Below are 27,255 nucleotides of genomic sequence, written 5' to 3'. Positions count from 1 at the left end.
GATGTCATCTGCGTATAATAAAATACGCTCCTCCCAGCCCCCTCCCGTCAACACCTCAAATCATAGGGGTCCACACGTATCCAGTGAGCTAGTGGCTCCAGTGTCAGCGTGAACAGGGTGGGCGAAAGGGGGCAGCCCTGGCGCGTGCCCCGGCGCAGACGGTACTCCCTGGATAGCACTCCATTGACCCGACTCTAGCAAGAGGTTCGGTATACAGAAGTCGCACCCAAGCCCGAAAGTTTTCGCCAAAGCCCAGCTTTTCCAGGACTGCATAGAGGTAGTGCCACTCAATACTGTCAAACGCCATTTGGGCGTCAAGAGACAGCAGCGCCGCCGGTACCCCAGGCCTCTCTGACACACCCTGCAAGACCCCGAATAACCGCCTTAAGTTGAGCCGTGTGCTCCTGTGGGACATGAAGCCAGACTGGTCTAGATGGACCAAGGACTGGATAACTGCCCCCAGTCTGGTGGCCAGGATCTTACCAAGTACCTTAGTTTTGAAGTTAAGTAGGGAGATGGGCCTATAAGAACTGCACCGCTCACGCGGTTTGCCGGCTTTATGTATAACCGCGATCGTTGCCGACCGCAGATCCTTCGGCAAGATTCCCCGTTGTTTGGCTTCCGTAAACATACTCAGCATGTGGGGCACTAGTCGCCCTGACACACACTCAAATGCCTCCGCCGGGAACCCATTTGGCCCCGGCGCCTTCCCCCTCTGCAGATCCCGCATGGCGTGCTCCACTTCCTGAACTCTAATGGGCGCCTCAAGGGCGTCTATATCTGCTTGTTCCAACACGGGAAGCTGCAGGGGAGCCAGGAAGTCTCGGCAGTCCTGCTCTTGTCTGGTAGTGTGTGATCTATTGATTGATTCGTAATAGGCCGCAAATTCCACCGCTATTTCCAGACCCATGGTGTACTGGGATCCATCCGACCGCACAATTCTCGGGACCCAGTTCCGGTCCCGGTCCCTGCACTCCAGCCAAGCGATCATCCTGTTGGCCTTATCCCCCAAATCATACACTCGCCTCTGGATTGCCAGGGCATGGGATCTCGCCTGGTCCATGAGGACATCCCTAATTTCCTTCTCCAAGAGTCGCTGCCTATGCCTTCTGTCCAGTTCCTGCTCAGGAGATCCCCCACCTGCGCCACCCAGCGCCAGCAAGTCATGCTCAAGTCGTTCAATCTGAGCCATTCTATCTTTACGTCGTCGCCCTACCTCCGCCTGTATAAAGTCCCTGGCTACGGTCTTGAACGCCTCCCACACTGTACAGTTCGAGCTAACAGAGCCAACGTTGTCGGCGAAGTAAAGGTCAACCCGTTCCCTAAATGCGTCCTGAAACTCCTGGTCCTTAAACAAGAACGTGTCAAGTCAGGGGGGGTTAGTCCAGTCGCGGACCGGGCCTCGGAGCTGCACTTCTACCGGGGAGTGATCAGATATCCCTCTGGCTCTATGACACCCGCCCTGGAACTGCCCCATGTTACCCACCTGCGTGAATATATAGTCAATCCGAGACTCTGACCCATGAGCCGCAGATACATGTGTGAAGTGTCTCACCAGTGGGTTATGTGCCCTCCAAAGATCCACCAGTCCCATAGCTCGCATGAAGTCCCTAGAGTGGCTGGTCCCCCCCTCCCCCCGCAGGCCGAGTCTGCGACCTGTCGCGGTCCCCCTCCATTACAGCGGTCATGTCTCCTCCTAGGACCAGATATTTCCATTTTAATGCGGGCAGTTTTTTAGTGCCTGACTCATTTTACCTCCTCACAGCCTTTGTACAGCGGAGTTCAGATGTGTCCTTTGTGTCTCATATTAACACCTTTCATGCGGATGTCAGCCGATGACTGACACCCCACACCCTCCCAAGTGCATCTGTCAACTATTGGCCAACACCGAGGAGGGCTAAAAAGGATCCCTCCTGCCCAACTGAGATGACAGCATGCTGCAGGGTGCGCTGATGTCATAGTCTCCCACTGGCAGTGGAGAAGACTCAAGATGAGAGTTTGGTCTGTCGTCTGCTGGGGATTCGGGGGGGCGAGAAGTCTCCCCAGGTGTCAGGGAAGCATCGTTGGAAAGAGAAGAGTGTCCCTTTCCCACTGATGCCATCCGGGCATGTATTCCTGGGTGTGGATTGTGGCGTGACTGTGATCCACAGGCAGGAAAAGCACTAGGCCACCAGGGTCATAGAAACGGGGTCGACCCTCATGGTACCAGGCTGGCCCCCACCGAAGGATAAATATATATTTTTCGAAATTGTGTTTTTCCACTGAAGGGGCGATCGTGCCCCCATGGGAATAAAAAATAATATAATATATATTTATTTTGAAACTAATCAAATTATCAAGGTTTTTTCAATAACATTGGTTATGATACACATTACTAATTTAGTTTGCACACTTTCAAAGCAGAAGTAGTAGGTGAATGGGTCCCACAGGACATTTGTTTGACTTATTACTTTAGGGAACGTAGGCAGCATTCCCCAGCTTAGATATGCTCACTCAGTTTGAGGAATGTAGCCTTGGAGGCATACTTGGACACCCCCAACTTGCATCCACAAACTGGAAGGAGTTGGATTTAGCATAGTGAGTGTGCTAAAGACACATGTTAGACATGTCTTCCTGAACCTTACGTGGCTGTCGCGGGAGCCATTAGTAAAGGTTCACTAGGCATGCCTCCTGTAATGTTCAGAATGGAGGCGATTACTTGACAGGTGCTAAAAATGTAGTCAAACTATTTTTTCATTTGTTAAGGTTATGGGTGCATCCACTGCCAACATGTCTGGACATAAATGGGGATTCCTTCTTTTGGTGAATGAATGTGATGGGCCCTTGCATGGTAGCGGTAAATTGATGTTAGTGCACTGATCTGTTGGATTGGGCTTGTGGTATGAAATTATTGTGTGTGGTGAGTGAATGGCATGTGAATAGACCATAAAGCAGTTGGTGCCTTGACGTGGCTGTACGGCTCACCTTCAGTAGTCTTTGTTTCAATATTCAGCTACTTCAATACGTATTTGTGCTTTGAAGCTAGCATTTCCGTAAGTGCTAAAACCAACCAGTGTAAGAGGCAGAGTAAAAAAATAGCACTAGATTTATATCTGTGGTGGTAAGGATACTACAACGGAGTATCCTTAATAAGAAGATAATGGTTGTGACTGCCGACCGATTTTTGTGAGGACGGACCATTGTATAAACATGGAAAAGACTACTCCATCTCTGACATGGTTGCATACAGCCTATCTTTTATGTAGGAAGGATCATCTGCGGCGGACCTCTATATCCGCCCATCTAATTCGATGTGCAGACATACAGGTCAGTTTTCACAGCACTTCCCCACCTGGAAAACCATCATGGTAAGGGACAGTGAAAACTTTCTAATGCCCCCTTGTCATGGGAGATAACTTCCATGATGAGAGGGGCATTTGTTTTCAAAAAGAAAATCCACTTTCGGGATTTTGTTTTTGAAAATAAAAAATAAAAAAAGTGGATGGCTCTGTCATGTTGATGGAGTAGTGCGTCAAAAGTAAAAAGGCATTGACAGGATCTGCCGTGATGGCGGCTCCTGTCAAAGTTTTTGGATTGGCTCCCAGCTGGCATTCATTTCTAAATTTGGGGGGTGGAGTAGTCTCAGCATGGCAAATCTTGAGTCCTCTGCCAGGGCGACGGAACACTCTTTGGCAGCCAAAATGTAAATATGGCCCCTACTAAGAACTCCTTTTTTTCCAATGTGACTACCTGTGGATTTTTGGCCCTACATCTGCTGGCACCTAGGCAAACCTGCACATCTTTTCAAACTAGACAACCAGGGGGTTCCTGGAGTGCATGACGTGCATGGCTCTCAAAGGTCATTTTACCAAGAAGCACTTGAAAACGTCAACATTTGTTAAGAAACAGATATTTTCATCACATTTCTGTGACCACTTTAAAAAAAGTCCAAGTCTGCAGTCCCTGTGTGTGAAGAAGGTAATGTTCCTTCTGAAGGTTCACTTGCTCAATATAGGTTGATAAATTTGGGTCTTCATACTTCTCTATGTTTCAAATTTGGTAACAAGCCCATGGTTTCATCACAATTTTTGTGACAGAAAGACATGGAATCAGTGGGGAGCCACAGGTTTCCAACCACTCTGAGTTCCCACACATCTCCTGATAAGAACGGTACCCCCACTTGTGTGGGAGGGACAAGAATAAATTACTGAAAAGGCCCCAAATCACTATGTTGAGAGAGAAGCAATAGGGGTATGTGCTGTATTTGGGGCTTGCTATGGTACCACCCATGCAAGCTTATGAACCACAGAAAGTTTTGAAAACTAGACAACCAGAGTAGTCTGGGGTGGTGTGACTTGCATGGATCTCATGAGGTTTTCTTACTCACAATGCTCTTGCGAATCTCAAACTCTTCCTGATATCACACATTTGCCTTCCATTTCTGTGATGGAAACTTCCGGATTTTACCGGAATCCAAAAAAATCCTACCACTCTGCATTACCCTACTTGTGCCGATAAGAACGCTGCCCCATTTTTGTGTCTAGAGCTAGTGCCCGCTACAGGAATGGCTCAAACCAAGGAAGTACTCGTCTGGTGACTAAAATTAACCTTGGTTTGATCTGTTTCTGTCGTGGGCACTGGGCCTACCCACACAAGTGAGGTAACATTTTTATCGAAAGATTTGGGAGAATGCCGAAGTTTGAGGTTTGCAAAGCATTCTGTATAAAAAAACCTGGTGAGAGTCACACAAGTCTGTCCACCGTAGATTCACATAGGTGTCTACTTTTGAAAAATGTACGGGTAGACTAGTGTTCCTTGGTGCCTGCTGAGCTAGGGTCTAAAATCTACAGCTATTCACATTGGAAAAAAGGCTCAATTTTCAGTGAAAAAATGTGATGCGTCCATGTTTGCATTTTGGGGCTTTTTCTGTTGCACGCACTAGGCCTAACCACTCAAGTGAGGTACCACTTTTATTGGGAGACTTTGGGAAATACCAGAAGGATTGAAGTTTGAGGATCCCCAGAGATTCTAGAACTTTCCATCACAGAAATGTGAAGAAAATGTGTTTTTTAGTCAAATTCGGGGTTTGCAAGGGATTCGGGTAAAAAACCTGGCGTGGGTCACGCAGGTCGGCCCACTCCGGATACCCCTTAGTGTCTAGTTTTCAAAAATGAAATGATTGGCTAGGTTTCTCTAGGTGCCGGCTGAGCCCTATAGGGGCCAAAACCTACAGCTACAAACATTGGAAAAAAGGGTCAATTTTCACTGGAAAAAATGTGAATGCATCCATGTTGCATTTTTGGCCATTTCCTTACAAAGGCACTTGGCCTAGCCACACAAGTGAGGTACCATTTTTATCGAGAGACTTGGAGGAAGTCAGGGTGGAAGAAAATGCGTGTCTCCCCGCAGATACAGAACTTTACACTACAAAAAATGTGGGTAAAATTTGTATTTTGGTCAACGTTTGAGGTTTGCAAGGAAAAGCCACACAAGTCAGCTCATCCTGGATACCCCTAGGTGTCTAGTTTTGAACAATGTACAGGTTTCCTAGGTACCATCTGACCTAGGGTCCAAAATCTACAGCTACCCATATTGGAAACAAACATTGGCATAACCAATAGGTCTCGCCTTTGGGACCTTTTGGGTGTTTTGCTAGAGCTATTGGCTTTGCCAATGTGTTAACGGTATGTTTTGACCAGTGTGGCTGCTTTCTATAATGCTTGAGGCAGTACAAAAGGGCACAATCTTTATGCACCTTTGGCTGCTTCAATTTTTGAATATTAACAAGAATGAGCTCCTAATTCACTGGGGATTGCACTTAATAAAGTGCAGCAGTTCTCCCAGTTGATTGGTGGGGTTTAGTGGAAGCCAAACAAAGTCAGTCACTTCAGGCTTGCACATGCTTCCACTATACCTTTGTTGTAATGCTGTGAAGCTGCTGCCTAAGCCCACCCAGCAAAGGTTTCTTGGCAGCTTCCTCATACAATGCAAATCCAGTGTTCACTCTTGATAAATCCCTCTGTACTGGAAATGCTTATAAATGAAAGCCATCGAAAATATCTATTTAGAAGTGAAACTTAAATGTGTTTGCTCCTTATCTTGCAACTCGCACCTTTGTTTAGCTTGTAAATCCAGTAAGTGCACCTGTCATGCAGACCCCATGAAAGACCCCCTTACGGTGCATATCCTACGATCCAGAGCTCCATCATTATGTCAGGGTATGCAATGGAGCAGTAGGGAGAGCACACAAGAACCGCCAGGTATTACTAAGGTAAGCTGGTGCACCCTGAAGTTATTTCAGACACTGCGCCTGTTCCCCTCTCATAGGCTACGGGAACTCTAAGCTGGGTTGGCAAGAAGGCTCCCCCGCAATACCCCCCAGCCCAATCTCATTTACCCAGGATATGGCCAAACAAGTGGTGAAGTCACCTGCACCCGTACCCACCCGGCCCTCGAGGAGCCTCTGAGGCGGTTGCACCGATGTTCCAAAACAGGATACAGAGAGGCCGGGCAAGCGTGGCTTCTCTCCCCGGGCCTGCCCTGGCTTTGTACCGAGGCAAGGAACTCTGCACTCTGCACTCACTCTTCATTGCAGCCGCAGATTGAGATAGACCTTTTGATTCGGATTAATCATTGCAGGTTTGGGATATTGGTTCCCCATACCAACGCTTTTTTTGAATATATAAACCCAGGAGCCCCTTTTGGAGCCCGTCCAGGATTCTACCTTTTTAGGTCCATCCTACAGTCTAGTACCCTACTGTCCTGATGAAGACCCCACTGTGAGGCCATCATTAACCCTCCGCTTTATGGGGGTCGAAACGTAGACCGTCTTGTCTCAACCTTCACATGCTCATTGATTAGAATGTACTAATTGAGGATATACCAATGAGCAATGTATTTTGAAACAATTTTACCTTGACAGGCTGGAAAGGTTCATTTGTATATTGTTTGTATTGTATCTATGTCACAAACACCTTTACCCTGTCCTTCACTACCACTTCCTCATTCCCTCACTCTAGCACTTTCCACAACCATGAGCACTATTTATCTTGAAAAGACGCAAGTACCCATTTAATGCTTTGAATGTTAAGTGCATCGAATGCGGCTTGGCAAATTAAAACTCCATTGTAAAAATCCTTTTAAAAAAGTTTTTGGTGATCTGTCTTTTCGCTTTTATGTTCACAAATTTGATGTGTATTTGAATGCTTATTTAACTACTCCGACCATTTGCTTAAACGTACCGTAATTGTGACCCAGGCCAGGTAGTTTTTATTTGGGCATAACCACATAAAAACACAACGCACTCTGCACTCAGCAGACGGCAGCGGAGGGGGGGATGTTCCTCTGCTTTTCTCGATGCGGTTCCGTGTCTCCCTCAGGCCGCGCTTGCCTGTGATGTCAGCAGCCTCCCACACCCAAAGAGGGACATGGAGCGAAGTCTCCATATGACCCGCTCCCTGTTGTTCTCGTTGTGCCGGCAGGCCCAGCCCACTGACTTTTAGCATCCAGTGTTCCCTGGTTGCAAACCTTACGGCTCCCTCTTCAGGGGGTGGGGTGAATTGTGCTGAATGTGGTTTTCCGTCATTCGGTACTGCCTTAGTGTGAGAGCACAACCTGACTTGCTCTCAGATCGCTGAGAGCCGCCGGCAGCCCGGAATGGATCTTCTCCCTCCCCCCCTCGGCTGGGGAATCCTGGGCGAGGTTTATTGCTGAGTTGCAGCAGGCACATCCAATATACGGAATGAGCGAAGGGGGAGAGCACTACTAAACTCACGCTCTCCCCTCCAGCTGACCCAAGCACCAGGGCCAATATATCGCTCACAATGCGGGCCCGGAGAGAGGGTCGGTGAAGCAGCATACTTTGCTAATATTGATAATAGGATACTGAATGCCTGTAGACGCTGAGGGCATGTTTGGTATTTCCCTTGCGGGAGCAAGCAGCAAGGCGCGATAATTGCTAACAGATGGTGCCGCTGCTCGCTCCCGTACTTAATGGTCCAATAACTTTTTATTCATGACCTCCTGACCTCTTTTGCAGTTGGATCAAAGACTCTGCACCGTCCTATAGTATTGTCTTTTGAGTGTTTACTGGTATCCACTGATCTCTATGGTAGCTGGATCAGAGTCTCTGCACCGCCTTATTCTAATGTCTATTTGAATGTTTATTGTTATCTCTTGATCTGATCTGTATTGTAGCTAGCTCAGACTCAGCACCGTCTTATATTATTGTCTATTTGAGTGTTCTTTGTTATTTCATGATCTCTATTGTAGTTAGATCAAAGACTCTGCACCGCCTTATTTTACTGTCTATCTGAGTGTTTACCTGTATCTTATTAGCACATGACTGTTATCCTATTATGCTACCGTTCACTATACTGTACCCAATTATTATGTCTACTCACCCTCCTGTTGCCCACTCCCCCCCTGTGAAGCGCTCTGATATCTGTTAAGATCTTGTTCGCGCTATATAAAACTTTGAATAAATAAATAAATAAATAAATGCACGAGTGCCCATAGAGAGCAGTGCAAAACATGCATGAGTTTTAACAAAAGTGCTGAGCGATGCCAAAAGGTCTCTCTATGCAGCGCTTGAGCGCTGCATAGGCGAGACCTAAAAAGGGTCCTTTTTCAATGGAAAAATGTGATGCATCTATGTTGCGTTTTGGGACGTTTCCTGTCTTGAGCACTAGGCCTACCCACCCAAGTGATGTACCATTTCTATCGGGAGACTTGGAGAAACGCGGGATGAACTTTCCATTACAGAAATATGAGGAGAATGTGTTTTCGTAGACAAACAATTTAGGTTTGCAAGGGATTCTTGTAGCAAAAACAGCCTAGAGCCACACAAATGAACCCCACCCCAAGTACACCACTAGGTGTCTAGTTTAAAAATATGCACAGGTTTGCTAGGTGTCCCTAAGTACTGGCAGAGCTAGTGTCCAAAACCCCAAGTTACCCACATTGGAAAAAGGTTCAGTTCTCAGTGGAAAAATGTGTTGCGTTCATGTTGTGTTTTGGTGCCATTTCATGTCGCAGGCACCAAGCCTACCCACACAAGTGAGGTACCATTTTTATCAGCATACTAGTGGGAGAATAGAATGTCCTTACATTTATAATTACCATTTGGCTTTCACTACATTTTTTCCTTCCAAATGTAAGCCAGTGTATAAGAAAAGAAGATATTTTGAAAAATACCCTCTAAATCATATGCTAGTAGGGGTACCCTCAAATTCTTAGATAAACAAATAACCACTGCTCCTAGACTCCAAATCTTGTGCCTATTTATTGTGCCTATTTCAGAAATACATAGATTTTCTTGATACCCATTTTTCTCTCTACCTATTTCAGTATATGAATTGGTTTATACTCTGCACTCACATTGTACAGTACAGCTCAGTTGTTGGCTCTGGGTACGTGGGATTTTGGAAAACCTACAAACCCCATATATTCCCGCAACCAGAGCAGTATAGTAGATGTAATGTTATATTGCTTTTGTAAGTCGTCCAACGTGATAAAAAAGTTACAGATGAAAATGTTGTCACGAATGACCATTTTTTCCTATTCATTTTCAATATTTTTATATTTCAACAATTATGTTGCTGGGAAAACCTTGAGAAATCTACACATTTGAGCCGTTGATGAATTTAGAATTTTGTCTACTTCTCAGAAATCTATAGATTTCCTGGATCGCCCATGGGTTTCACACTCATTTTCACCACAAAATGGAAGTAGTTTAAAAGCTCAAAAAATTGTAGAAATGGGCTACCTCTTTCAAAAATGGCAAAATAGTGGTACAAAATGTGGTTTTTGATTCAGCTCTGCATATTCCGGAAAGCTGGTATGATGGTGACTTTAATCCAGTGAACTGTTTGTTGATGCCATTGTTAAGCAAAAAAACTGACATTTTTCTAAAAAAACTCAAATTTTTGCTATATTTTTCCTATTTCTCAGTCTTGGCCAGGGGAATCTACAAACCCTGTTGCCTTTAGAATCCCCAAGCTGTCAGAACAAAAAGGATAACAATTGGCGGAGATACCTTATTGGAAAAATAGTTAGGGAGCACTAAGCATGAACTACCCCAAATAGCCACAAAAAAAAGATTAGTGGAACTATGCTGAACAAAACCAAACCTAATATCCTACACTGGAACCATATGCCATATGATGACACAATTATGAACCAATCTACAGGTCACATCCTCAATGCTCCATGCATTTACGAAATTACAATACTTGTGATCTGAAATAACAGTTTGTGTAATTACCACTTGCCTTCATCCTCGAATCAAAGAGTATAGGCACACAATGATTAAAGTCTCACACATTAAATAAAAACAGATTTAATGATAAAAAAAAGTCTCACACATTGAATCAACACATAATCACTCTCATTTTCACACATGCACTAGATCTTTCACACTTCAAAGCAGGGATGGGAGCTAAGGTGACATTAATACCACAACTACTGAATTTCTAGGCTTTTTAGGTTTTGTGCTCCAGACATTATTGTACCCCGTTAAACTTTAATAAACCTTAACAAAAGTATTTTCAGGTATTTGAGTCTTCCTTTCAATGCTATTCACCTCTTGTAGTATTGAAAAGGTTTAAAATCTAGGTGATCATTAAGATGGGGGTTGGACGACCATCTGACTGCCACCATATCAGGATTGGGACTAACCCTGGGCACTGAACTCCGCTCCGCTGGCGGAGTTTGCAGAATTTAGCATACTCCACGTTCCGCGGAGAATGCGAAGTTCCTGTAAAATGTCCGACTCCGCAGCGGAGCGGAGTTCAGCCCCGGACTCTCCCACCTCCCACCACCCCGCAATAGATATTTTCTAAATGCAATCTACAATTAATGTAAAATAAAACCGCACTTACCTTATCACAGTGTCCCAGGCTGCCCTCCTTGTCCTCGCCGTAATCCCCTACCTTAGACATACGTCATGGTAGGACTGCAAATGCATGTGCATGCGCGCGCATGTACTGGCATGCCTAGTCCTACCATGGATTACGGCGAGGAGGAGGGCAGTCCGGAACACCACGATAAGGTAAGTGTGGTTTTATTTTACATTAATTGTAGGTTTCAGTTAGAAAATATTTATTGCGGGAGGTGGGAGGCGCAGAGCGAAGCTCCACTGAGTTTTTGGCCAACTCCTTGGTGCTCCGCGTAGAGCAACTCTGCTACGCCCATCCTTAATTGGGACCATCCGACACGTAGTCAACTGTCTCATCCTTCACATTTTGATGCAACCGCGGTGTAGAAGGTCGTGTAGGTGGTCGGAAATATCCCTTTTTTAATTGTGGCATGTGGCACAGTGACAAGATGCAATTGTCAAAGGGATGTTAGGGGTGGCACCACATATGCCTCTCCGGCCCCATAATGGAGACCCACGGGTGACTTGGGCCCTGCTAGGGGCCCCCAAGTTCCATTCCGTCTGCCTGTAAATGGCGGAAAGGCTGAGGGAAATGGACATCCTAATGCCTCTGGCAGCGCCTCCATTGTAGGGATTAGGATTAACGTGTTTGTGTTAGAACTGTCAGCCTTAGGGTGTCCTTCCCCAAAACGTTTTGCCTTCGCCCTCCTATTTTGCTGAATTAGCTTTTGATGTCCATAGGACTGTGCATTTTCCACTGCCACCTAGTACCAAAATGCTTGTGCTCACACCCTAAAACATGGTAAAATTGGCTTACACCTAATTGGCATATCAAATTTACGTATAAGTCCCGAGTAAAGTTGTCTACCACATACCCAACCATATACCCTACTAGTGGACCTGCAGCACTTATTGTGTAATCCACCTAAATACCACATTAAAACATATCCTAGGACTGCCACTTCAGCCTGATTGCAGGTTTAACCTGCCAATTCAGCTTGGCAATATAACCTCCTTGCCAAGCTCTAAACTCCCCTATTTTTCCATATAAATCTTCCCTATAGTAGGCATTTGGTAGCCCAAAGGGCAGGGTGCACTGAAATTAAAAGGTTGTACATGTACTTTGAAGTTTTACATGTCCTGGTAGTGAAAAACTCCTACATTAGTTTTTCACTACTGTAATGTAAGCCTACCTCTCTCATAGGATACCCTCAGACGCTTTATTTCACTTAATAAGTTCTAACATGATTAGGAGCAGGTAAGCATTTCAAGTTTGGTATCTGGGAAATTATAATTTAAAAACCTCTTTAATGGCAAAGTTGGATTTTCAGTTACAATTTTGAAAATGCCACTTTTCGAAATTTGCCATTTTCCTACAATATTTTATGTTAGCAGCCTGTTCCTGGTTCATATGACTGGGTGTAGTTAGCAGTAGGACTTTGTTTATTCCTCCCAGACAGCCACACAGTTGAGGGATTAGGTGCGTCTGGATTGTCCATCACTGGCAGGATGAGGGGGGGGGGGGGCAGAGCTGGGAGAGACCTACTTGAAACTGAATAGGATGTGCCTGCCTTACACTAAGGACTTCTTTAATCTCTGCATTGTTTATGCAGACAGCTTGGAGGCAGGGCAGGGAGAGCAGGAGGCTTCCAGTACTTCAAAGGGAATTCTCTAGAAACTTCTCCAACTTCAAAGTAGATACCAGGTATGAAAATAGGACCCTCAGGCTCGCTTTTCTCTTAACTTTCTGGACCTGCAGAAGGACTCTGAGAGGACTGCCTGCTGCTGTGCCCTACTCTGCACTTCAGAAGACTGCTTTGCTGCACCTAGAAGGACTGTTTTACTGCTTGAAGCCTGCCTTGTACCCCCAAAGGCCTTCTCTGTTGCTTGAGCCCTGTTCTACTTGTGAACCCTGGACTAGTGTCTGGCCACCTGATCAGCATCTAAGAGACTGAAGAGGCTCCAGCCTCCTTGAAACTGCACCTGGGCCCAGCCTGAGTGAGACCTAACTCCCCAAATACCAGCCTCATACATGGCCATGGACACACATTTAGCTTTGTAAATCTATAATAGCTCAAATACCAGCTTTCTCAGTTTTCTAGCAAAATTGGCCAAGGCAGCTGTAGCTTTCATATATAATAGATTTCTTGCTTGTACAGCCTGGGACCAGCTCCCGCTATGGTCAAAGAGAATACCGAGATAAGAAAATCTATGAGTGAATTCGAGCTTATTATTGACAATAAAGATGTCCCGGCATTTTGAACTGCATATAGTGCCTGCATTTCATTATACATGTTTAAGTGGTATTCACCCTAAGCCCCAGATTGTGCATGAGAATGGAACGCAAGACACAACCCTTTGTAGACCCAATTGTGTTTGTGACACCACAACTGCGCCATCCACATATAACAATACAGGTATTAAACATCTATCTATCTGTGGGAGATCCTGGAACTGAATCGCCAACATTTGGCCTAGTTCATTTGTATACAGTGTAAAAAGAAAGGAAGCCAGGATGCAACCTTGCCTAACACCCTGACTAATTTTAAACTGGCAGTACACTCCCCAGCAATCCAATATATCACCCTTGCCTTAGCATCATTGTATAACTGCCTAGGGAACAATATAAGAAGCGTTTCCACACCCATATCATCTCGAATTTTCAAAAGTTTCTCATGAATAACACAGTTGACGGCTGCAGTAAGGTCTACAAATGCCAAATATAGCCTACCCTGTTTGGCCAAAGTATACTTTCCCAGGAGAATGTTTAGGTTTAAACCCTGTCCGAAACCATAATGTAGGTCTGTTATGATGCCTTTATCTTCGGACCAATCTTGTAGTCTGTTCAGTATAATATGACCTACTACCTAGACCAAGGAATCTAACAGGGATACTGGTCGATAACATGCAGGGTTATGACGATCTTCTTTTTTAAAAATTGGAATCAGAGTTGATTCTGACCAAGTTGTATGAAGACAGAAGAGCAACACGCTGTTATTACTTGTGTTAACAATGTTCCCCATAGGGGCAAATATGATTTATAAACGTCTACCGCTACTCCATCTGGGCCGGGAGCTTTCCCACCCAAACCTGCAATGATGGCCCAATTGAACTCTTCTAGAGAAAAATATACATCTATAGAAAAGTGAATAGAGGGCAATATCTCCTGCAGATGTAGTGGGTTAGCCATAAAAAATTCATGGGCATTACTGTTCTTATTATACAGACTTGAGAAGTGATCCACCCATTGATCCTTGGAGAAAGCTATCTCTATGGATGGTAAATCTGAGGGGGCTAAAAACAGAGCATTCACTGCCTTTCAAAAGGCATTGTTGTTTCTGACTAATGTTGCTTGTAGGCCTTGGCCCTTTTTGGCTAAAGTCCCTAAACTTTTTGCTTTCCCCTAGACCTTTTCTGACATGGTGTTGCCAACTTAGATGCTTTGGACACGTTGCCACTGCTAAACAGTGTCACGGTCCAAGATTAGTATGTTTGCCTTACTAAGTAAAGTCCCTAGTAAAGTGCACTATGTGTGTCAGGGCTGGTAATGCAAATGCTACTAGTGGGCCTGCAGCCCTATTTGTGCCACCCACACAAGTAGCCTTAAAAAGGGAACTCAGGCCTGCACTCAGTTTGTTAAACTGCCATGTTGTTCTGACAAGTGCACTCACTTTCCAGACCTTATCCTTCCATTTCTATGCACATCAGACACCTCTATGGTAGGTCTAGGGTACCCACTTGGGTACCCTAGACCTACCATAGGGTATGTGAAAGGTAGGACATGTACTAAGGTGTGTGCCATGTCCTGACAGTGAAATAATCTCCATTTCGTTTTCACTGTTGAAAAGCCATCTTGCCCATAGGACAGAATGGGGAGGCTGTGTAATATGTTTTCCAGCCTATCTTCATAAAAGCTTAAGATGGGAAGGTGAAGTTTAGTATGCCTATACTCACAGTGTAATAACACATCTTTTTATGAAGGTGGTTTTTGCACTGTATGTTTAGAAGCCACTCTTTTAGAAGTGGCTGAATGTTTGTGCTCTAACATTTCTGTGTGTCTCTGCCTGGCTGTGGATTGACTGGATTTGAAAGTGATAGGATCTGGGGAATGTCTTGACCCTGGGGAGGAGGTGAGACAGCAACAGGCCGACCTGCATCTGGAGTGTAGGGGAAGGAGAAGCCCCTAAAAGTGAAGAGGCCTGGGTTGCTGTTATAAAACATTTGTCCCATCTCCTGCTGAGCGATTGAGAATCCAGATCCCGCTAATCAAAGTAAGAAAGGTGTCACTGGCAGGAAGCACCCAGAACTGGTTTGAACAGGGGTCAGTGCCCCCTGAAACACAAAGACTTAAAAGCCATTGAGGGGTATAACTATGAGAGCTGAAGCCCCTGAACTTTGGAGAATGGCTTGATCAAGTGTGAACAAGACTGGAGCTACTTTGTGGCCAAGAGGACCTTTGCCAAGGATGAAACAACTGAAGAGACCAAAGGATAGGTCTGACCCTTGCTGTGTGTTCTGGGGCTGGCCTGCAGTTTGCTGTTTTAACCAAGGAGATGGTAAAGGGACTTTGCTGTGCCCCCCTGCTTGAAAGGACTGTGCCGGGTGCTGTGTCCTGAAGTAACTAATTCCCAAGGGCCCAAGGGAAGAGGAGTTGGCCTAACGGCTAAGGCGCTCTACCTCGGACCTGGGGAACTGGGTTCGAGTCCCGGTAACGACGCAAAAACCTCCTGTGATTCTGGGCAAATCACTTAATCTCCCCGTGCCTACAAATGAAAGTGTGTGTCTTCATGTAAACCGTAACTTGTGCTATGTAAAGCGCTCTGATACCTGATTCGGGTCTAGTTCGCACTATATAAAACTCTAAAAAAAAAAAAAAAAAGAAGGTAAGCTGGCTCCCTGTTTCGGAAACACAGGAACACAAACATTTCCATGAGAGTCTCAGCGACGCTGTGTGAGTGTGCTTGTTGCAGACTGATACCCTAGTAAGGCGTGCCCTGTGATCTTGGGCACCTGGAGTCCAAGCAAGGATCAGCGACGCGGTGTGCATGTGCTTTGTGCAGCCTGAACCCCTTTGTGAGGATTGTCCAATGATGGTGTGCACCGGAATCCAAGTGAGTCTCATCGATGCTGTGTGCGTGTGCGTTGTGCACGTGGGTCCTTCGTGAGGATTTGCCTTGTTATCGTGTGCACCGGAATCCAACTGAGTCTCATCGATGCTGTGAGCGTGTGCATTGCGCACTGTGAGACCTTCATGAGGATTTGCCTTGTTATCGTGTGCACCCGAATCCAAGTGAGTCTCATCGACGCTGTAGGCATGTGCGTTTTGCCTTGTTATCGTGTGCACCAGAGTTAAAGTGCGCTTGATCTTCGTGCAGCCTGAGACCTGTGTGTGGAGTGCCTAGTGATTGTGCACCCGAAGCTTAAGGAATACTCAGCGACACTATGTGCGTGTGCTTTGTGGCAGCCCGAGATCTTCATAACTGTAATGGCCCGGACCAGTAGTCCTGGAGGAGCTGAGATGCTGGCCTGAGCAGCCGTTGCCAATTCGCAAAGCTGCATTGGAGGCCTAGCCGCTGGATGGGGAGAGGAGAGTGAGTCCGCGCCCCCCCAGGTAACGTGGGTCGACTCCTGGGGTGGGGCGTGGGCTCGGAGGGAGACACTCTCGGCCTCTCTCTCGTGTCGGCGGCGCGAGCCTCTGCTTCGGCTCGTATTGGGGCCCGTATTGCCAAGGGAGTGGCAGTACAGGGGGCTGGAGCTCAGAGCTGCACTTTTTGATCACATTAGACCGTGTTGGGGGCAACTGTTGAGAGGCTGACTGCAAGTCAGAAGGAGAGGTGGAGAGACCGCCTATGGCCCGGGGATTGGGGCCTGAGTGTATTATGCATTATTCCATTTCTGCAGAACTGAGTACCTGACTTTCGTGTTACACATTGCATCATTTCTGCATAACAGAGTACCTGATTAGAGTATTACGCATTGTATTAATCCTGCATAACGAAGTACCTAATTAGTGTATGACGGATGGCATTTTATTTGCATAACGAACTACCTGATTGTCGTAGGACGCATTGCCTTGTTTCTGCCTATCGAACTACCTGATTAGCGTATTGTGCATTGCATTGTTCCTGCATAACAAATTACCTGATTCGTGTATTACGCATTGCCTTATTTCTGCAAAACGACATGCCTGGTGGTTGTATTACGCATTGCAATATTTTACCTTGCAAAGTGCCTGATTGTTGCATTACGCATTGCATTCTTTTCACTGCAAAGTGTCTGATTGCTGCGTTACACCTTACAGTATTTTTACATTGCAAAATTGCCGGATTCTAGCACTACGAACTGTATAACATGATATAGGGAGTACAAGAGAATGTTTAGAAAGGCTAATTAATACTGCCAGCATTTACAAGGGCTAACTGGCCTAACAACCGCGCCGGAGAAATAGTACACAACCTTATATGTTGGATTTATATTGTGTGGTCTTATCGTACATCTTTTTATATAAAGTTTATACCCGTTTTTATAAAATTTGTGTGGAGTCCATCTGTGGTGTCATCATTGGGTTGCTGTAAGCATTGTTGCAAATACTTTACACATTTGCCTTGAAGGTAAGCCTGGATGCTCGTGCCAGGTTACAGAGAGGGTGAGCGAGACTATTTAGGAAGGTGACCTTCCTTTCCCTGACGTTGGAACGCGGGTCCCTACTTGGCCTAAGGTACCTACCTTAACCAACCAGGGATCCCGGGTCTAACATTGCTACTTGCAGAGCTTCTCATAATTCTTCTCTTAACACGCATTTGCAATCTTTGAGGGTGCCTTAATGTCCCCCCCCCAGCTGCTTTAATTTCTTGTGGATCTCTAATAGGCTTATGTAACGCGTGTTTCAAGTTATTAAGGGCTTTGGTGCATTTAGTGTCGTACCAACCCTGTTTGACTCTATGGGATTTATTGTTCTCTACATATAAAGCATTCTTAACTTCTCCTTTGATCTGTGTGAAGGATGGTAAAATATCTACATGAGGGGTAGTCTCATCAAGGCACGCTAAAAAGGCAGGTTTGCAATTCCTTACTAATGACTTGGTGAATACATTGGGTCCACCATGGGCTACCGTAGAGTATAACCATTAGTCTTATTCAGAGCTATGTTTTGGACTATGTGGGCCGAATTGCCCATAGTGTTTGGTGTGTCACAGGGGAGTAGAAAAGAAATACTTAATGGATAGTGGTCACTCATCGGATTATTGTGAGTAATAAAAGTTTGAATCCTGCTGGAATGCCTGCTAGACAAAATAATGTAGTCAATAGTCAAAGACAACCCTCTGATGTTAAAAGTGTGGCTGAAGGACACTAGTGGGGAGCAAAGATCGTTAGCAAAGCCAAGGTGAAAAGGGAACATGATTTCATTCAAAACTTCCCCAAAATAATGGGAAATTTATACAGTTAGTTCCATCATCTGGTCCAATCCCACCGATATTCCGCAGAGTTAAAGTCTCTGCCCCAGATGACACATACCTCTTTAGCATTTTCATTTTGCATGGTAATCAGGTCTCTACCCAGTATCTTCACTACCCTCACAATCTATCAGGATATTATTATAGAAATTCAACACTACTAAACAATGTCTTTTATCAATATCAAATAGCAGCATCTGATTAAAAGTATCTGAGTTCTTCAATTCAAGATTAATTGTGTTCACATAGTTGGAAATGTATATACATAACCCCCCCTTACTTCTCCTGTGATTGGAAGATACTGCAGGAGTGTGAAAGGTTTTATATCCATTGATGTGCATGGTTGTCATCCACACAGGTTTCCTCAAGACATAGTATGCTAAATTCCCCCATGAATTGTAGCCATTGTGGATTATTGATCTTCGAGTCCTGCCACGTTCCAGAATAAAATGTGGCAGAGATCCCTCCTACCAAGATCACTATTAATTGGACCAATTACATTGTCAGGTGGCTCTGCAGATTCGTGGGAAAACCCTTCAACAAAAAACTTGTCTGGGGCATCTGCAATGTCAGTGACGAGGGGCATAAATCTAACCTCGGTCCGTTGTAATGACGATTAATGGACGCTGATATCGGCCAGAACGGCACCCAGAGTAGAAGTCAGAACTCTTGTGATAGGGATGCAGATTGGCATAGGGATGGAGCCAATATGGCAATTCACCTATGTACTCCAGTACATGGGTGAATTGACATATTAGCTCCATCCCTATGCTTATCTGCATCCCTATCACAAGAGTTCTGACTTCTACTCTGGGTGCCAGTCTGGCCGATATCAGCGTCCATTATGGTGTACTAATTAGTTATCTCCATGGCGGTGGATCCCCCAGGTCGATAGGAGCAATAGTGTTCTCCTTGGGTACATGCAGTCATTTTGGATCATCAAGATCCCTCAAGGGAGTAAAAGGGTTGGTCAATGTGTATATTCCTTCGACATAAGAGCAAGCTCCTATCACAGAAGCACTATGATTACTGATTGTACTGTGAGGTAGGGGTGTGTAAAAGAACTCCAGAGGTAATGCTTTAATACCTGATTCATGATGGAAAATCTGAGCCTCTTGCCTTAATATGTTACGTGCTAAGTCAGGAAATCGAAAAGTGATTATTACACAGTCCCTCTCAAATATTTTTCTTGTACATCCTAACTATGCCACTCTCCGAGCCATCAGGATATGTCTATAATCAGCCATTTTAAAACCAGTATATTTGCACAACCAATGAGTGGCTTTATTAATCAGTTGTACCGGCGAATCGTCCTTATGGATGGCCAGACCAAGTACTCCTGCTAAAATCACAGTTAGGGGCAGCATGCTGGTGGAGATTAATTATAGACAAACCACAGGTGTTCGTAATAGGGAGACTGCTTGTGGCACTGTCTCTATGCTGTGGCACGGGGTGCTGGCTGGGAGGAACCTTATTTAGTGGCTGTCTACTAATGCTTTGGGGCTTGCTACCCACAATCTCAGAATCACTAGTCAGAACACCTACTGGCCTCTGGCTGAGAGTGAAGGGTTGATTAATTTTCCTGGTGTCAGAAGGGAAGACCCTCCTTTGCTCTGTCTCATATAATGCGGGTTACAAGTGGAGGGCGCTAGAATAGCAACAAGTGCTTTCTCAAATCTATCTAGTGAATCCCTAAACTCCCTCATAGTTCAAGTGAGCCCATTACTAAAGTTAGACAGCAAAGCAGTCAATGTCTCTCTAATTTCTAACTTCAAAGGTACTCAGAGGTCCTCTATAGACCTTGAGTCAGCAGTTACAGTCCTGTCTTCTTTCTTGGAGGACTCTGTCTTTTCCAACTTCTTGAGAGCAGGAGACCCACCTAAGTCAGTTATCTGTGCTGCGGCATGGGGCACCTTGTCCATATCCTATTGTCAGTTATCCTACTACTGTGGTTGCTATTAGTAGGGGTGGTGCACTCTATAGGCCGCTGTGCTGCTGCCTGTGCAACGTCTGAAGTTTTAAGCGTATCCAGCTATGAAGGCTCACAACCCAGGGGGGCAATGGGGGCTACTGGACCCAATGACAGTCTTCTCTCCACCCTATTGACTTCTTCTGAGATAGCCCCTACTGCTTTTGCCAAAAAAACTGTCAATAGCTGTATGCTTCATTCCTATTGTGGGCCTTGCATGGGTTGCCTCTCTCTACCCCATAGCACCTTACTTCTTAGAAAATACGCATGTATGAATCTGCAGGACGGAAAGCTCATCTAGGATAGAGGCTCCGGCAGCAGTCAGGTGAAACTATTCACCTATGGCCAACCAGAGTAGTTATGGCATGTCCATAAGCTGCTAAAAAAACGTAGGTGTAACAATAACCACAAACCGTTGTAAAATCGACCAAGGAGCTGGGATGAACGCTCACAGTCAGTTACATTGTATGACAAGAAAGGAAAACCAGCAACTCCTGGGGATTAATCAATGAAGAGTACCTTCGTAACAATGGTGCAGATATCGTAGTTGTCAGAGAGGTGGCCCAGCTGAGGTTCTTTAATTTCGACTCCATTTTACATTCACCGCCATTTTTGTGTTGCCTTTACACAGGCTGTTAGATTCACAAAGTGTCTCTGCCCCTTGGAGTGCAACGTGTCAAAACCCCCTCCGTCCTTGTCTTGAAAGTCATCTAATCCTTGTCTGGACTACCTAATCCCTATATCAACTATCTGTTAGCCTTTAGTATTCTTCTCGTGCCGTATCTTATCTTTTGGCCTTCGCTATTCTCTCTCTGTGTTTTCTTATTCCACAACCTTCCTTTTGAAGCATACAGACATGTCCTGCCATTACAACCCTGAACCATGGGTACCAGTATTGATTAACTTTGGGGGCTGGATAACACACAACATGTAAGCAGAGAGCATTTCGGTTGCACAACACCTTGTTTTCAAACTCTTCTGATTGGCTAAAACTTTGTGTACTGGGTGTATGTTTGCACAGATGTATTTTGCCTGTAAAAAGCTTGTGAGCCACGAAGGAAAGTGGCAGTCTCCTGATAACCTACTTGTGTGTACTTCTTGGACAACTGTTCTTAGCTGCAGCTAATAAACTTGGTTTTCTACGCCAACAGAGTATTCCGTGTCTCTGTGCAAGAAGGCAGGTGAACTCGAAGATTTCAGGCGTGCCCTGCGCCGCCAGGCCCAAAGGCGCGGTTCTTCAATTGGCGCCCAACATGGGGCGGCTTCAGAAGTAGCGGTTGAGCCCAAGGATCGTGAGGAGCCTCACAGGAAAATTCCAGAGGAGGCTCCCCCACACCAGCGACCCCTGTATGTCGAAAAGTGGACCGATGGTCTTTTGAAGTGTGGCTTCTCCTTTCCAGCGGCTGCTGGTGACTGCTGCCCTGACTGCTGTCCTGCCTTGGTCCCTTTTGGTGATGACTGGTATTGCGAGACGTTAAGCGCACCTCTGTTGGCGTGAGAAGACATTTGGTTAAGTACTAGTGGGTCGCTCCCACTTCTTTGTTTTTGGTTCTTTGATTCGATTATTGCAATAACCAAAGCCAAGGGGTGAGTACGTTTGTGCTGTTTTATTTTTGATTAGCCCTTGTTGTTTGTAGGATGCCAGTGAAGTAACGATGTCTGGTTCCAGTAAGTTTAAAAAATGGTGTTGTTTTTGTTGCGATGTGGACTCCCGACTGGAGGACTCTTGTCCAATTCCTCCGGCTGGAACTCCTACTTATGAGCTCTATTCTAAACATGGTGTGGGCCCCATCACCTTTAATGAAGTGTGGGTCCGCTATACGAAGAAAGATGGTGTTTTACAGTGGCCACATAATGGTAGTTTTGAGCCTGATATTTTAGACAATTTAGAAGCTACTTTGTTTAAAAGAAAAGCCCGGCCGGCTATGTTTGACTCTTTTCGTCTTTGGCGCAAGGAAGCCGAACAGAAAGAAATTAAACAGGCAAAAAGAGATAGGAAAGAAAGAGACATGACTGTTATACAGGCTGCCCAACAGTTTAAAGATAATGAAATAGATCATGCGATAGAGATCTCAGATAGGCAACATCGCATGGCGATTGATAAATGTTACCCGGTGCTGCCAACTTCTTCCCCAAATACTGATGCTGATCTTGAGAAGGATCCTTTAATGTCTCACTTGTTAAGATCGCCCCCGCCCTATGTACAAGGTGCTAATGCACCCCCGCTTTTGTTACCCGTCCAGCAACCTGTTATTCTCCCACCAGCTCCAGCTCCTGCACCTCCACCATAGCCCTTTGTGGCACTACCACTCCCGCCATTTCCTTTGCCTTCAGCTCCTCTGCCCCCGACTCCTCTACCTCAGCCTTCTTTGCCCTCGACCTCCGTTCTACCCGTTGCCTCTTCTCCTGTTCCGCCTCCTGCCTTATCTCCTGTTTTCTGCCAGCTTCCCCTTCTGTCCGTCAGCGGATGGTTGAGACTGTTTTGGGTCTCCTTTCTCCTTTCTTTGGGTCAGGAAGCCTGACTCCTGTTTTTCCCCGTAGGCAGACACGAAGCTCGCTCCCAGATTCCCGAGAACGAGATACGTTAATGGGTCTTGCTCGCAAGTGGATCCTGAGTGATCTTGAATATACTGTTCAAGATATCATGGATACTTTTGAGCAGTGGGATGCCCCTGTACAAAGATTCGTTTTTAATGCCATGTGTGACATCCTAGGTCAGGAATGGGAGGCTACAGGATTGGGTTCAGTTCCCAAGGGTTTGCTGGATGTTAGGGCTGATTTCGATAAAGGAATTATTGTGGGTCCTCAGGTTGAGGGTGCTATACAGACACTTGTCACCTTCAGATCAATGTTCTTTTCCCGGTCTTTGTCTGAACCTGATCCTTCTGTTAGGCGCGAACTGAAACACTACCCTATGCGAGAGGTTCCCCCAGTGTGGAGAGAAGCGGTTGGAGCCCAGGATGGTAATCAGCCTATACCAGCTCACTTCCAGCGTATATGGGTACATGTACCTTGGAAGAGATCTGAAGTGCTGGCCCTTAAACAGTCCTTATTTGAAAAGGTCTATAACTAGTGAATAAAACTGAAACTAAATAGATGAATACTACTATAGTGTAAGCCCACTAACTCGGGTACTAAATCACCAGATGCATAGATATATTCTGATTTATTTTATTTTTCACATATATATATATTATTTTATATGCACATTGTTTTTGACAATATAAAGAAGATAAATAGACATTTCATAGATAGGTTTCAATATGTTTGATGATCAATGAATATTTGAAATAGTGTTGACAGACAAATCTAAAAATTACATAGCAAATACATAAATGAGCATACGACAAGGAGTGATGGAGGCAACGTGGTAGGTAGCACACAGGCAAAGCGGTGGGTGACACACTACGCGCGTTTCGGCTTAGGAAGCCTTCATCAGGTGACCCGTCTTTGGCAATGCGGAAGTAGCTCAAGATGAGAGGGAATTCAAACTTAAAAACATGTAAATCGTCAAAGGCTCGTGTTCCAAAATAAGGATGTAGTCACACACAGGATTTGGCCCTCATGTTCACTGGTGCTCTGCAGAAATTCGCCAAATACGGCGTGTTTGGCGAATTTCTGCAGAGCACCGGTGAACATGAGGGCCATATCCTGCTTTATAACAGACGGGCTATAGATCCCTTGTTGGAATACATCCTACTGGCCCTCGGCTTCCATTAAGGGATCTCATTTTAAGATTGAAAGTCCACTTTGATATCTTCATCCGGATTAGTTTCCTGAACATCATAATATTTCGAGCCCCGCTTACCATCTCAGAAGAATTCCCGTATACTTCCTCGTCATCATCACGAGGACTGTAGATTGCGTCCTTCTCTCTATATCAGTGTGTGACTACATTCTTATTTTGGAACACAAGCCTTTGCTCATTTATGTATGTGCATATAAAAAAATATATATATATATATGTGAAAAATAAAATCAATCAGAATATATCTATGCATCTGGTGATTTAGTACTAGAGTTAGTGGGCTTACAATATAGTAGTATTCATCTATTTAGTTTCAGTTTTATTCACTAGTTATAGACCTTTTCAAATAAGTATATTTTTTTCCCTATGTATAGCTAGTGCATCGATATATAGGGGTCCCCTACTTCCAAATCTACCTTAAACAGTCCTTACCTGACCCCCGTAAAAACCCTGCTGGTTACTACAAAGAATTATCTCAAACTGTTGATGCTTGCATTATGAATTTGGCCGACATAGATATGTTGATGGGAAATGTTGTCCCACAACCATTGTGGGCTAGGATTCGGAAAGAGGACCACGCCAATGAATTAGGAGGTGATTGGGATGCTATAGTTGCTGCTGATAGACTCCAAGTGGGTGGTGCTAAACCTGATAATTTAGTTGCAGAACTTCCTGGTAGAATAATCACCTTAATGAAAACTATGATGCCCGCTCTGCGAGTTAATTGGGATAAGTTAGCTGCCTGTAAACAGAAGAAGGATGAGAGTGTCTCCGACTTCTTTACTCGTTTTGAGGAAACGTTTCTTGATCACAGTGGTCAGGATATGAGCACAGAGGGGGGACAGCGATTGTTCGTAGATACATTTGTATTTAATTTGCTTCCCGAACTCTCTAATAAATTAAAGGATTCCGAAAGTTCATGGGCTGTTTCTTCTTCAGCCCAGATATTGGCTACTGCCCAATATTATGAAAATAGGGATAAGGAGGAGAAGGACAAATTGGATAAAAAGACTAAAGAGCTAAAAACGAAGGTTCTTTTGCAACAAGCTTATCCTCCTCGTCCTGCTCAGCGCCAGTTTCAGCCGACTCCCCAGTTTCAGAAGTTGCTGCAGAAACCTGAGCCCTTTGTTCCACGGCCCCCACTGGGTCCTAATCAATGTGCCTATTGTAAGGAAGAAAGTCACTTCAAGAATAGTTGCCCAGTCTTATTGCAGCATGCTGGTGGTACGCCTGGGCCACGAGGCAGAGGTGGCTTCCAGTCAGCACCTAGGGGGAGGGGGCGAAGTACAATGTCCCAGGATCAATGTTCTTTTCCGCCTCAAAAATTCATGAACTATTTTGATCAGCAAAATACTCAGTCTGCCCATTATTATAATGATGATTATTATATGTAGGATGAGAATCAGGATTTTAATTCTAGCTAGGACAGCCGTAGACAAAATGAGGGAGTCATATCAGTTCCAGTGGACCAATATGGGCCTTATGTTGATGTTGTTGCGCTTGGTGTGTCAGAGCCATTTCTCTTGGATACTGGTGCAACGAAGAGTTCTATCATCCACTCTAAACTCCCTGGTGCACCTATGTCTGGCTTAACAAATGTTTCTGTAGGATTTTCTGGTGCCCCAGTTCGTAACCCAGTTACTTGTCCTTTGCCTATCTCCATTGGTCCTTATGATTCGGAGGCTCCGCTTATTTTAACAACTGGTTGTGGTGAGAATTTGTTGGGTTTGGATTTGTTGAAAAGACTGTATGCGACACTGCATTGTTCTCCTTCTGGCGTACACCTTAATTTAGGTAAAAGATTGATTTCCCCAACATATTTGTCTAGAGACCAACTCCCTCTTGAATTACGCTCCCTGCCTGCCACTCTTTGGGCTATAGGCCCCAATGATGTTGGCCTCTTGCAGATTCCACCCTACACTGTCACCCTCAAATCTGATGTTAGGTTACCTCGCATTCCTCAGTATAAGATTTCTCGTGATGGCGAGAGAGCGCTCCTGACTATTATCCATGATTTGGTTGAGAAAGGTGTGGTTGAAGAGACTAGAGGAAATGTGTGCAATAGTCCTGTTCTGCCTGTCCTTAAACGTACTGACTCTTCCTAGCCACCTGTTTATCGCTTTGTGATCGATCTCCCGGAGGTCAACAAGATTGTTGTACCTCAGTTTCCTGTCGTCTCAAATATCACTGCCTTATTGACAATGATACCTGCTTCGGCTGCCTGGTTTTCGGTCATTGACATTAAAAATGCTTTCTTTAGCATTCCCATTGCTGAGGAAAGTAGGGACATTTTTGGTTTCTCTTTGGGAGGCCGAAGTTTCCGGTTCAAGCATGCACCTCAAGGCTATTGTGAAAGTCCCTCCATTTATAGTCAGGCATTGAAAACTCAGCTCGATGCTTTCACTTTGCCTCCAGGTGCCACCCTTATTCATTACGTAGAAGATCTGCTGGATGCTGCTGATTCTGAAGAAATTTGTAAACAAGTTACTGTTTCACTGTTGCATCACTTGTCTGACCTTCATCATAAGGTTTCACCCTCTAAATTACAATATTGTCACCAAGAGGTTACCTATTTAGGTCATCTCTTGTCGAAGGAGGGACGGCGCTTGACCCCAGAAAGAATCCAAGCAATTGCACAAATGTCTGTACCATGCACACAGAGAGAGGTGCGTGCCTTTTTGGGCATTACCTCTTACTGCAGACAATGGATTCTGAATTTTTCTTTGTTAGCAAAACCTTTGTTAGCACTTACTCTTAAAGATACACCCCAACCTCTCCCTGGGACAGAGGAATGCCAGAAAAGTTTTACTGATTTGCGCACTTCCTTATGTTATGCTCCTGTGTTGGGTACACCAGATAACAGTAAACCTTTCACACTTTATGTGCACGAGAGAGAAGGTTGCGCTTTGTCAGTTTTGACACAACAATTTGGTGACAAGCAACGCCCTTGTGCTTATTTTCCGGCTACGTTAGATCCTGTAGCTAAAGCATTACCCAGTTGTCTGAAAGCTACAGCAGCAGCAGCTTCATTTCGCCAATCTGCCGGATTGGTGCTAGACAATACGCTTATTGTCAAGGTACCACATGCAGTGGATACACTTCTAAACAGGACAAAAACTCAGCATCTTACGAGTGCCCGTTTATCGGGGTATGAGCTGACGCTCTTGGCTAGTCACGTGCACATCAAGCGATGTAATACCCTAAATCCAGCTACATTGTTACCTATCCC

The sequence above is a fragment of the Lissotriton helveticus genome, chromosome 3_2 (genome assembly GCF_964261635.1).
Source record: "Lissotriton helveticus chromosome 3_2, aLisHel1.1, whole genome shotgun sequence".
Lineage (NCBI taxonomy): Eukaryota > Metazoa > Chordata > Amphibia > Caudata > Salamandridae > Lissotriton > Lissotriton helveticus.
This window is presented reverse-complemented; position numbering follows the sequence as displayed.